The sequence below is a fragment of the Natrix helvetica genome (assembly GCF_964273705.1).
Source record: "Natrix helvetica genome assembly, chromosome: 3".
NCBI lineage: Eukaryota > Metazoa > Chordata > Lepidosauria > Squamata > Natricidae > Natrix > Natrix helvetica.
The window spans coordinates 88,889,290-88,902,662 of record NC_138549.1 but is presented as its reverse complement, the minus strand read 5'-3'; the positions used below and the strand labels follow the sequence as shown (position 1 = coordinate 88,902,662).

Here is a 13,373-nt window from a genome sequence, read left to right as displayed (position 1 = left end):
ACTAAGAATATTATATTTACTTCAAAAATACAATTATCATTTTCAGAATGACTTCGAGAAAAACTTTCCTAACTCTACATGAAGACACCAAGCTGCACTACTAACTTGTTTTGAGTACAAAATTGAAAAATACAAAATTGTTAATTTATACAGAGATAATGTAACATCATCCATTTCAAATTGTTGATTTCAGCAATTTAATCCCTTTTACAGGACATTTCAACACTTCTGATAGTGCTCTGAAATACCCTGGAAAATTGAGATGCAGATTCTCACAATTAAAAATTCTGACTTTGTTTATTCCATAGTAAATGTAGATTTAAGTTTCTAAGATTAACCATAGTAGAGACTACAATGCATTTGTGTACTTTTCAGTTCAATGCTAACAAATACAAAGCAATTAATTCCATAGACAGAGTTTATGTGTAAACTAGCATGTTTTCAACATACTAGTTTAGATTAGAATTTAGAAAATCTGGATACAAAAAGCGCTACATTTAAGAAATTTAATAAATACCATAAGATTTAATTACATAGTGAAAGCATTTAAATTAGTTCCACCCTAATTTGAATTACTGCTAATTTAGAAAATTAAGCAGATGCTTTGATTCAAATGTGATTGGGTAATGGGTAAGTAAATGTAGAAACCTTGAGTTGAATCTTCAAATTTAATCTTTGAATAATCCTTTTATACAGGTGTAGCATTAAGAAAATCAAGTTGTGCAGATGAGATATAAAACAAGCTACAATATCTCCTTAAAGTTTTATTAACTGTAAAAGACCCATCCATCTATACCATCATTGAAAGTATTTTTCCTTCCTGTTTAAAAAAAATTGCAAAACACTGATGACAAATGGATAAAGCATGACAAATAAGTACATTAAAACAAATAATTTATTTCCCTTCCATTAAAGCACTTTGAAATGCATTTCTCTTTATATACTTCTAAAATAAGATGACACAAGTATTAAAATTCATTTAATTATGGTCTCTTTTTTAGTCACTGAATTATAAATTATGCATTCAAATCCAGTTATGACATCATATATGCATACTGATATCATACTTCCTTCACATTCTAAATGTAGGAAGTTAGCACCCATCCCTCTCCTAGAAAAAATGAAATATTCTAGGAAATATTAAAAAGGCAGAATATTATATTTCCCTGGATGAGAAATGGAAAATATGTTTTTTTAGGCAGGAAGCAGACTCACTCTTAATAGCCCCCACCCTCCTCAATAGCCCACAGCAGATGTCAGCCAATAAGAAATAAAGAGAGAGTTAGGTCTATTCATATGCAAATGTATTCACCCAAGATCCAACAAAGATAGGATTAGCCCTCTACCCATCTAGCAACAGAACTCACCACATGGCACCTGGGGTTGCTACATCACCCAGCAAGATTCAACCAAGCTTGGGACTCAAGACACTACAAAGTTACCCTTGCGTGGTCCCATGGGAGACTGACAACCAATCAGAATACATTTCTTTCTCCAAGGCGGGGCCCAAGAGAACGTATAAATCTCTCGCGCGCGCACCCATCTGCTTTTTTTTTTTTTTGCCCAGGATCTCAAACCATGGGGTCCTGTCCACCATTAAACCATCTTTCAAGCAGCTTCCATGTTTCCAGTGTCTTTCTTCCCACTTGGAACTGAACCCAGATGGACATTTCTTCCAACATAAATATGCAATAACACTGACATATAGCTGGTTTATTAAGATTACTTTTTGAAATTAGTTTTGTAGGTATCTACTTAGAAGTAAGTCACATTGTTTTCAATATAGCTTGCTTCCAGATAAGGGGCCAGTTCTTAAAACATTTTGCCATCCTATCACATTTTTGTACAATTTTAATATACAGACCTGTCCTAAAAATCCAAATACCAAAATGAACATAAATGAACAATGAAAATAATACCATAAAACTTTGGGAAATGTGGATTTATTGCAACAAGATAATTAAAGGCTTATCCACGCCTCCTCTGAGCTCTGCACCTAGTCTAGAAAGGTATATCTCTACTTTTGGGAAAGACTACTATAGATTAAGTTGCACTGAGTCAAGCTCAACTCCTGGTGACTGTGTTGATAAATCAATATAGTTTTCTTGGCAACAATATAGAAATTGCAATGGGTTGACATTGCCTTCTTTTCAGTTTAGCTTATATGTCTAGTAGTCCCTAGTGATCTCCCATTCATATATGGCTCTCCTTAAGTTTTAAGTCCAGACAAGGCCAGTCAGTGTTATATCTTTACATAAAACTCTTGATATGTAACGGACAAATATTTCATTCAAACTGTTTAAATTGTGAGTTTTCCCATTAAGATTTGTCTGCAAATAATCTTATTTTTAAGAACCACATAATAGAACAAATAACATAAAATCAGATTTAACAGCTATTTGGGTTGAAGGGACATCTTCTTTACCCAAGTGATATATTAAATCTTCATTTACTGATAGCTATTGAACTGCAGCTCAAATTAGTTCAAATAGACAGCTCTATAAAGAATCGTCTTGAGATATTCTTTCCCTTTCCCTTCAAAACTGAAAATAAACTTTTTAAGTGGTTCTTTTAAAAATGATTTTATTTTTATAGAAAATATTAATGAGTTCTGCAGTTAGAGCTGCCTATAGCCATATCATGTAAGCTTTATGAAATGAAGCACAAAGGTCAGATCCATCTTCAGGATGACAGATTATCACTTAAATGCCCCAGGCTAGTCTTATTGTCTAGGAAATCACAAACATCACTATTTTTGCAAACTATCAGCACTTGCTATAACACCCTTACTACACTACATCTTGAAGTTACTACAAAAGAAATGAGGTGATAATTGCATATTAACATAATTATTCGGTAATCCCCTCTGAGCAAACTTCCTAGGTCATTCTATAATTCAGGTTAGATTCAACCTTCCTGTCATATCCATGCTGCCCACTTTCTTTTGATGAAGAATTTTTAAAAATAAAATGCATATCATTTTTCTTCTATGTACATTATTAATTGTATTTATTACAAGTAGGTTAATATTCACTGAATACTTACTGCGTAGTGACAACCTTTTCTAAGGTATTATTATTACACACGCTATAACGGTGCCCTCATTCAAATGCTAGCTCATTTAACCATATAACCAAATTAAATGCTATGCTGATGCCCACTAATACAGGTAAAGTTAAAGATTGTCAGATTCAATTAGAAATTATCATAAATTGGATTTCAAGAGTCATGAGCAGAGAAAAAATAGATTCTAGCATTGTGTGGTATAAAATAACTGATTAGCAATGAAAATACATATATACATACTCACAGTCATGCAAAATACCTACTTCTTTTCTTTCCAAATAAAACAAAAGAACCCTAAATAGATAATTGCTTTCTCTGTTTTCTTATACAATACTTTTTTTTTGGGGGGGGGGGTGTTAACTTCACGTTGAAAGGATATAAAGATCCTACCTTATGCTTTATAACTTTAATATATGTATTATACATAAGAAGATATAGCAGTTGTTCATTAGGGATGATAATGGAGAGAATAAGATGGTTATGACTAAGTGGATCTAAGTCCACGTGGAAGCAGAAATCATGATATGAGGAACCAATACTAGACAATAAACTTCAATCAACAAGAAATTTCAATATGAACCATATAAAAAGCAGATGTTCACTGGGCAGATGGTGTTGTCACATATAGTTAATGTGAGGGTTTCTAATGGGTAAACTAATGATTGACAGAGTAACCTCAAGTTTAAGAATGTAAAAGAGAGCTTGGCTAAGGCTATATAACTCCCCTTTTCTGAAACATTTTTTCCTCATTTCAGATGGAAGGTTGGCTTTAAAAAAAGAAAACATTAACAAGAATCATCAGGCTCCTGCTGTAGCCTCTATCACATTCAAGATTAAGATTTAGTTCTAAAGAAAGAAAGAAAGAAAAAATAGGGAAATGGTACATCTTTTGAAAACACGATGGTCAATTTCCTTCTTTTTATCTGAAATCATTCACCACACCTTTCGAAAGAGTTCCCCAGCAATTTAATCAAGAGAGATAGATATCCTCTCTGATTCTCGTAACTGCAAAAATCCTCTAGACAAAATAGTAAGTCTGACTGCTGAATTCTCTAGGCTCACTCATCTCACTGTTCTCTCACAAGCCTCTCTCCCTTATTTCCATTATACTTGGGAGAGCTTCATGAAACTTTGTTCACGGAGAAGAATGTTTATGTAAGGAAGCAGACAGAGTAAAATAAGATTACCAGCAGTTTCATTCTATTAAAAAAATAAACAGCTGTTCTATCCATTCATGTGTAGAAGCCTGCATGCTGAAGGTAAAAGGAATTTAAGGAATAACAGATCCATCATCAAATAACTGGGATCCTTGCAACCATTTTAAACTTCTGATTAAATAACAAGAGCACAGAAGAATATCTGATATACATACACTGTCATTGCACTACCATTTCTCTATTACAATAATAAATCTGAATCTTTTGGATGGAGATGGTTACCTTCTTTCCCTGTTGTGTGAATAATTTAAATAATACTCCCAATTTCAGCACTGAGTCACAATTCAGCCATATTAATAATTATACGTGCGTCTTATTTAGGAGCTGTAATGGCGCAGTGACTAGAATGCAATATTGCAATCTAAATCTGCCCACTGACATGAGTTCGATCCTGACCAGTTCAAGGTTGACACAGCCTTCTTTCCTTCCGAGGTTGGTAAAATGAGGACCCAGATTGTTGGGGGCAATATGCTGACTCTGTAAATCACTTAGAGATGGCTGTAAAGCACTGTGAAGCAGTATGTAAGTCTAAGCGCTGCGGCTATTATTTAGGCAGTGTCTTCATAAGTATTATGAATGGAAAGGAATGGAAATCTGTTAAATTGCACAGAGCAAAGGATTATTGCTTCATTTTTCATGATCAGTAAAATTGGCTACATTTAGGTATCACCTCTTGAACTGAGCTTAACTTCTGGTGCCTTTATGGACACAACATTGCAACAATATAGAAGTATTATGCCACTTCTTTCTTCTTTTGTCCAAGATTTTTTCACAATCCAAATCTGATACATTCTAAAATGTACTAGTCTCCAATCCAAGTACTGTCCTAACCTTAACTAAACTAAATTAGACGTTGCCATATCTACATTCCAATAAATAACCCAAACCTGTTATCTATTCAAAGTGGGTTATTCTCTTTGAACATTAATAACACACATTATGTTCTATTAAGAAACCTTACCTATCTGAAAAGGGAAAAACAATTACCTGAAATAAATTAATCCCATAGTCTTCTCAATTTAGAATAGTGAAATGTTACTGTTTTGTGTATTAAGAATTTGCATAGCATGCACCTTTGTCACATGACTATCTTTAAAATGAGTATTTTTTCAGTGGTAAATAACTAGCAGTTTCCTCTAGCTACGATTCAACACTCATTAAAGCTGCTAACAAGTTTTTGCTTATTACATACGCAATTTTTGTTTCACTTGTGATTGCTGAGAGATCCGTTTAGTATAAATTTCAATAATTTAAGACCATACCCATAGATGTTGCTCTAACAACCATTATTTATGTTAATCAGAAAAACATCTAGAACAGAAACTACATTTTTAATCGGTATTACATTAATACAGGAGATTTATACACCATTCACACAATGTACTTTAAAATTGACTCTCTCCCCTTTTATCGGATTTGATGTAATCTTATGTTGAAAGAAGATAAAACTTGTTACTTATAAATCACAATCACATGAGTTTTTTTTAATGGAGATCCTTCTTTACATAATCCAGTATTTTGTTCAAATATCTTGATCAATATTTTCTCTCTGGGAGTCAATGCTGTCTCACAAATACTATATATATACCACTGTGGCTATATATAGTATTTTTTGAGATAGCATTGACTCCCAGAGACTGCCTGGCAGATTTGTTGGCAAGGTTTTTTAGAAATGATTTGTCCTTGTTTTCTTCCTAAGGCTAAGAGAAAGTTCTCCTGCCTTGGGACATTTTGCTTGGGTATGTCTTATGCTTGGACTCTCCAAGCAGCGCACAGGAGAAAGACCATTGTCTTACCTGAACACTCATTCTATGTGCGCTGTGGGAGAGTCCAAGCATGGGTTATCTTCTGTCTATTTAGCCAGACACAGAGAAGTGAAAAGCTTTGGCCACGCCTCTTGCTCTTGGCTGATCTGAGTTTTTCAATGAAGGTGTGTTGTCTCAGATAAATTGACCATCTCCGTACCCTGGACCAGAAGGCTACAGGGCAGGGTTGGACTCTCACGGCACACACAGAATGACCGTTCAGGTAAGACAATGGCCTCCTGTCGAGACCCTTCTGAAGGAAGTCCAATATTTACGGGACCGATGCCAAGGATGGAACTATCTTTCCTTTGGCGCACCATCGACAGAATGTGGTCCAGTTCTCATTGTAGATGCAGTTTGTGGAAGGCCATTAAATAGGGCGGGACGAAACAGCTCTGTGAACGAAGGCTTGTCTGGGATGAGGCTTCATCCTCCAATAGATCCTGCTCCACTGGCTCCTTGTCCCCCATGATCGAAACCTCATTACAAATGGAAGGGAGAGGGGAATGGGTATCATGCATATAAGTCAAACCAATTGGAGGCTGTAATTGCAGGCCTGATAAGCGAGGGAGCCATGGTGGAGGATGGCTTGGAAAGCCTCTTTGGAGCAGTACTGACTCTATGCCCTGCGTAATGGTCTTAGCGATAATGGTACACCATTTCTGAGAGAGACCAGGGCCTGGATCCTCCCCAGAGCGGAGGTCCGCTGCTGTGGGAGTAAAGGTTGCTGATGGGGCAGAAGGCCTAGTAGCAGAAGCGGATTCCAAAGTTGCAGATGGTAATCAAGAGAGAAGAGCAAAATCCTCCTCATAAGAAGCTGCCTGAAAGGGATGCATCTCATTGGGATCATTAGGTGACCAATTCAGTTGACTATCTTCCAGAATCTGGGAGGGCAGTTCTGTCTCCAAAGGGTGGGAGATCTCAGGCCTGCTCAGTGGAGGCCCTAGCTGCTTCTGCTTGTCTCTGGGCCTTGGAGAATTGTTTTTCCAATGCCCTTTGCCTCCTCTTGGCATCCATTTCAGAAGCTGCTGAGGCCCTTCTTGAAATATGGGGCTTGAAAATTGTCTGAAGGCCCCCTTGAAGAAGAAGACATCTGCTGCTTGGAGGAAGATTTAATTGGGCTGCTGCTTGCAGGTTAGGAATGCCATTTTGAAAACGACTGTTAGTGCTCTTGAAACTTTTTCCGCTCTAGCAGCAATTCAAAATGGGGCAAAAACCAAGCCTGGAAAGAACCCCCTTCAAAGCAATGCCGGCCATTAATCAGAATCTAATTTTGCCTGCACCTTCACAACACGAAGGGACTGCAAAAAACTCACTGCGAATACCAGCAACAGGAAAAAAGGCGCGAAACCGGTAACACGGTTTGCAATCACCTCAGCAATCAGTAGACTGCAGGATCCCATGTCTAAGCAGCACACTGAAACAACGATCCTAGTTAGCACAGAGATGCCTACAACTAAAGAGGCAGGCTGCGGATGCTTGAAAACTCTAACAGAGTGAAGTGCAGCTAAATTAAGCTGCCACTCCCACGCAGCGCTAAAAAGCGTAGTGAGCACTCCAAGTGGAGGCTTTGAAGCCTCCAAATTCAATCCCGGTGAAGCAATAACTTCAAACGCCGCCATGCTGAATCTTAGTGGGGGGAGAAGCTTCCCGCTCAAATTAGTCATTTTGTTGCTCTCCTTAGCTATTTAAAGCACTAATTAGAAGAATCCAAGTATGGATAATGAATAAAACCTGTCTCTCTAGCCAGACTGAAAAGAAAAACTGAGATCAGCCGAGAGGAAGAGGTGTGGCCAAAGATTTTCACTTCTCAGTCTCTGGCCAAATAGACAGAAGATAACCCAGGCTTGGACTCTCCAAGCAACACACACCTTTTAGCCCACCTCACAATGTTTCCACTAAAAAGCATTGCTACCATGTATGAAAACTCTTATGGAGACAAATGTTATATACTGTATTTTTCGGAGTATAAGACGCACCTTTTTCCCTCAAAAGAGAGGCTAAAAATTGGGAGCATCATACACTGAATACAGCATTTTTTGCCTCCTGAAACCCCACCCCTTCACCAAAATGACCATGCATAGCCTTTAGGAGGCTTTCAGAGTGCTCCTGGGGACTGGGGAGGGCAGAAATGAGCAAAACAATGAGCCGTTTTCTGCTCAATTTTGCCCCCCCCCCCCCGCCACCAGGACCACTCTATAAGCCTCCTAAAAGCTATGCGTGTCCCTTTTTTTGGACAAAAAATGGGCTGTTTTTTGCTCACTTTTGCTTCCCCCCCGCCCAGCACTCTACAAGCCTCCTAAAGGCTATTCATGCTCTTTTTTGAAAAAAAAATATTTTTGGGAGGTCTGCAGAGTGCAAAAACTTTTTTTTAATTTGCCTCTTCAAAATCTTGGTGCATCTTATACTCCGGTGCGTCTTATACTCTGAAAAATACATTTTAAAATCATCATCTAATATTGTAACTATCAAACAATATCTGAAGTTTATCTTCCCTATTAGACAAACATGAAGGATTTCAAAATAAAAGGAATTTTCTCCCATTAAAACAGTAAAAAGAATAGTCCTTTTAAAATAGTCCTACCATTTCCAATTCTTGATGTTTCTTTCTAAAAGTCTATCAAATGTACAATAATTTATCTCAAAAAACAGAAATATACAGTAAATTTGAAGTATAGAATTTCAGTTAAAACAACCTATAAGTAATTCAATCTCTAGAGATTTTTTTTAAAGGAAGATGAGTATAAAAATAAAGGATTAGCATTTGGGGAAATTTTAAATTTGATTTCTCAGGGATACTTAAATATTCTTTTATTCCAAGAAACTGAAGTTTAACAAAAAACCTGTATAGAGATACAGATAATCAAAATCTGTATAGATATGGAATCTATTCTCTACTCTCCCCTATTAAAACCAAGGTAAGATTGTCAAGTGTTCTGGGAATAGGAACCTACTGATTCCCATGACAACTTCACCTAAGAAGGAACTGGGACACCTCAACTAATTCAGAAGTTATACTGAGCTGCCTGGAAGAGATAAATGACCAAAACAGCAGACACTAAAAGTTTGCACCTCAAGTTATATGTAAAATCGATGGATGCACGTGTAATGAAAAATTAAACTTCACCTTTTAATTCAGATAATTACACATATTTTTATTTTGCATCAGCTCCAGCGATTCTTCTTGTATAATTTACTGTTCAGTTTCCAGAACCAAAATACTTCTTGTTTTACTTGAAACTAGGTAGTGCCACCAAGTGGTAGTCATAATCTGTGTTCAACAGACAATATCACTAAAATCAAAACTCACTTCTGCAGACTGAAAGTGTTTCACTATCAATCATGAAATAAACTGAATTTAGTATTAGCAAATGTTATTAGGAATGCAAATACTTAAAAGTAGGTGGATAAGATTCAGACATTACAAAAATCATATTTAATTCAATATTAATTTTAACGTTTTTAATTTAAACCACTGTGGCTATTATTTTACTTACCCCTATTTATAATGCTGAAATAAATGATCTAGGAATTTACATTGAAAATGGATTTGAAGCAAAAAAAATGTTGTAGGTTGTATTGAATGGAATATGCTTGCTTTAAGGGTTGACAATAAAGATGCCAGAAAAATATACATTTTAATTAAAAAGCTACCACAATGACCTTGTGGTGATGACATGGCACAATTTGTTTGCAGCATCTTGATGGTTTCTTAACACAAACAAGTGTTTTTCTTGCATACAGCAACTGCTGTGCATCCAGGTAAAACTGAAGCTTCATTAAAGAGGCTTGACAGATACAATGATCATGTTCACATCCCCTTTGAAGCATCTTTTCATCTCTGGATTCAAATAGTCTTAAAATACTAGTACTGCTTACTATTACTGTAAGCAGTAATAGTAAAATAACAGCCTTGTGAGAGCCAGTTTGTGCAGTGGTTAAGATACCAACTTACAAACTATATTAAGTCCCACCTTAAGCACAAAGCCAGCTGGGTCACTCTCTCTAAACCTTAGGAAGGAGGCAATGGCAGACCACTTCCAAAATCTTGCTATGAAAATCACAGGGACTTGTTGAGGCAATTGCTAGGAGTCAACACTGAAAAAAGAATTACCACCCCATAAAATTGTATTATATGGTAATTGGAGCTACTCTTTAGTCACAGCACACTTTTTCAGCATTTGAATCACTCAGCAATCTAATTTCACATAGAAATAAGGCCATTTTTAGCAGCAATGCCCTCCTTTACAAAACATTCTCTCTCTCAAAATCTGGTTATGCCAGTGACTTGTTTAGATGGCTCCACTACTGAGGTGGATGTATTCATCCTATCTCTACTTGGGATTTGTATATATTTTAGTTTTAATTAATCTCTATTTTTAATGTTGATTTTTATTTTTAAACTACATTTAATTATTAATTATTGTATACTGCCCAGAGTCATTTTCATGAGATGGGTAACTATATAAATTTGATTAATAAATAAATTACCTATGCCCCAGGATTAAGATACTCAAATTCATTCTCGCATAGAGAAATCTATGGCTTAAATAAACCATAGTTGAAGTGATAATAACGCACAGGGAAAGTGCAGGATAGAAAAATGTTTTTCATTTACCCTTAAGCATAATAGGAGATAAAGTTATGTTTGAAGAAATAAAGCCACACTGTAGAAAGTAGAACACATTTTTTATTTAAATGAAATCAAAGCCAGTCATAAACATGCAATAAATAGCACTTCAAAGCCAAATACCATTTCTAAAAAAGAGGAATGTGACATAAATGCATGTATAAGAGACAGAGATGTGCATTGTGTTGCAGATCCTATCTATCTTCCTTAATTTTACCTCCTCCCCAAATTACATGCCCCATGGGCCTTTCTGTAATAAGTTTTCTTACTGGAAAATAGACCCAGACAGGCTGGTATGAGAATAAAACACTTTTATTTCCCATATTCATTTGGAAGGAGAGCCATTAGAGTTCCACAAAATCAATAACTCCTTAACACTCAAATTAAAATAGATATTTAAATATTAGATATTTAGTGAACTTTTCATTACTCACCAATGCTTGTTTTGTCCGTTTTTAAGCTTCAATCTGGATTCAAAACTCAGACAAGCCTATAATAGTAAATTAATGTTATCTATAATATTTTTTCAAAGCCATTATACCATATTCATTATTGAGAGCCAAACTATATAAGTAGTCAATTACTAATTTCTTCTTATAACAAATATTCAGTATGTCATGCTAATACCTGCCCCTAAATTTTTACTGAATCTATTAATGATTCAATTTACTTTCAAGTTTTCTGATGTGTTCCTTCTTTAAGTTTTAAAAAGAAATGCTACCATTACTTTATTTACATTAGACGCCCATGCTGTATACATGAAGAACGAGAATAAAGTTAGCATTCTATCTTAGCCACCATTCTGACTTACAGAAGATAGGTAAAATCACATCAAATACCCATTCAAATAGCACAGGTACCCCCCAAGGCTGTGTGCTCTCTTCATTACAGGTAGTCCTCGACTTATGACAATTGAGCCTAACATTTTTGTTGTTAAATAAAACATTTGGTGAGTTTTGTCCCATTCTACGACCTTTCTTGCCACAGTTGTTAAGTGAATCTCAGTAGATAAATTAGTAACCCGGTTGTTAAGTGAATCTGGCTTCTCCATTAATTTTGTTTCTCATAAGGTAGCAAAAGGTGATCACATGATCTTGGGACACAGCAACCAGTTGCCAAGCATTTGAATTTTGATCACATGATTATAGGGATGTTGCAAAGGTTGTAACTGTGAAAAACTATCGTAAGTCACTTTTTTCATTGCTATTGTAATTTTGAACACTAAATGAACTGTTATTAAATTGAGGACTACCTGTACTCTTTTCACTTTATACCAATGACTACATCTCCAATGATCACTTGGTTAAAATACTGAAGTTTTTAAATGATACAACAGTCATTGGTCTCATTCAAGACGGTGATGAGTCTGCATACAGACTGGATCTTGAACTGGCCCAGTGGTGCAGCCAGAACAATCTGGAGCTGAACAATGTAAAACTGTAGAGATGAAACTGGATTTTAGGAGTCCTCCTCCTATTCCACCACCTCTTTCAATATTACACCACACAGTATCAACAATAGAGACCTTCAAGTTTCTGCACTCTCTAATCTCCCAGGATTTGAAATGGACACCTAACATTAGAACCATCATTAAAAAGGCACAACCAAGAATGTCCTTCCTGTGTCACAGTAGAAAGTTCAGACTGCCCCAGGAGCTGCTGATATAGTTCTACTGAGGAATTGAGGCTGTCATTTATACTTCTATAAGTACAGCAACCAAACAGGACGGGGTTCAGACTTCAATTGTTAGGACTGCAGAAAAAAACAACTGCAACCAACCTACTTTCCACTGAGGGCCTATATATTGCATAGATCAGAAAAGGGCTGAGAAAGTATCTAAAAATCCCTTGCATCCTGGACATAAATTGTTTCAAATCATCTCCCCAAGACACCACTATAGAGCATTGCATCATCTAGTTGCCCAAACAACTAGACACAAATGCAATTTTTCCCCTGGGGCCATCACTCTGCTGACGCCTAATGACCACGTCTAAGCATATCTACCCACATAGTATGACTGTATTAATATCTTTCTCATCTTTTATACTACTTTTTCCTATTGATACACCTTATCCTTGTTTGTATGTTAACTTGTTGTTTGTATCTATATTTATTTATTTATTTATTTATTTGATTTGTTAGCTGCTCCCTCTCCACAAGGGACTCAGGGCGGCGTACAATAAATAAAAGCACATATAAATTACACGGAGGAGGTAACAACAATTACAATACATAAAATAATAGTAATTAAATTAGAAAATTAAAATACCCCAGTTTAAAATTACTGATTTAAAAAGACTGTCGGGAGGAATAAGATGAAACTATGCTTGAGCCAGGCCAGATAATTGGAAAAGGTGGGTCTTGAGTTTTGAACGGAAGGAGCGGAGATCGGAGGTAATCCTAATATCGAGAGGGAGGTCATTCCAAAGGGCTGGGCCCATCACAGAGAAGGCCCTACTCCTGGGTGTCGCCCTCTGGCATTGTTTAGTGGACGGCACCCGGAGAAATCCCTCTCTGTGAGAGCGGATTGGCCGTAGGGATGTATGGGGCAGGATGCGATCCCGCAAGTAGCTAGGTCCTGTGCCATGGAGCGCTTTGAAGATGGTAATCAAAACCTTGAAACGCACCCGATAGACCACAGGAAGCCAATGCAGC

General features: G+C 36.4%; 1 protein-coding gene across 5 annotated transcripts in view; it reads right to left on the bottom strand.

Annotated features, from left to right (window-relative positions):
- The window catches only part of ZNF644 (zinc finger protein 644), a 73,645-nt gene that overhangs the window by 34,413 nt on the left and 25,859 nt on the right, over window positions 1–13,373 (bottom strand). For all 5 annotated transcript variants that reach the window (XR_014174985.1, XM_081948267.1, XM_081948266.1 and 2 more), the window contains exon 2: window positions 11,153–11,208. The gene's annotated coding sequence lies outside the window, so the exon portion shown is untranslated. The remainder of the gene's footprint in view (window positions 1–11,152; window positions 11,209–13,373) is intronic.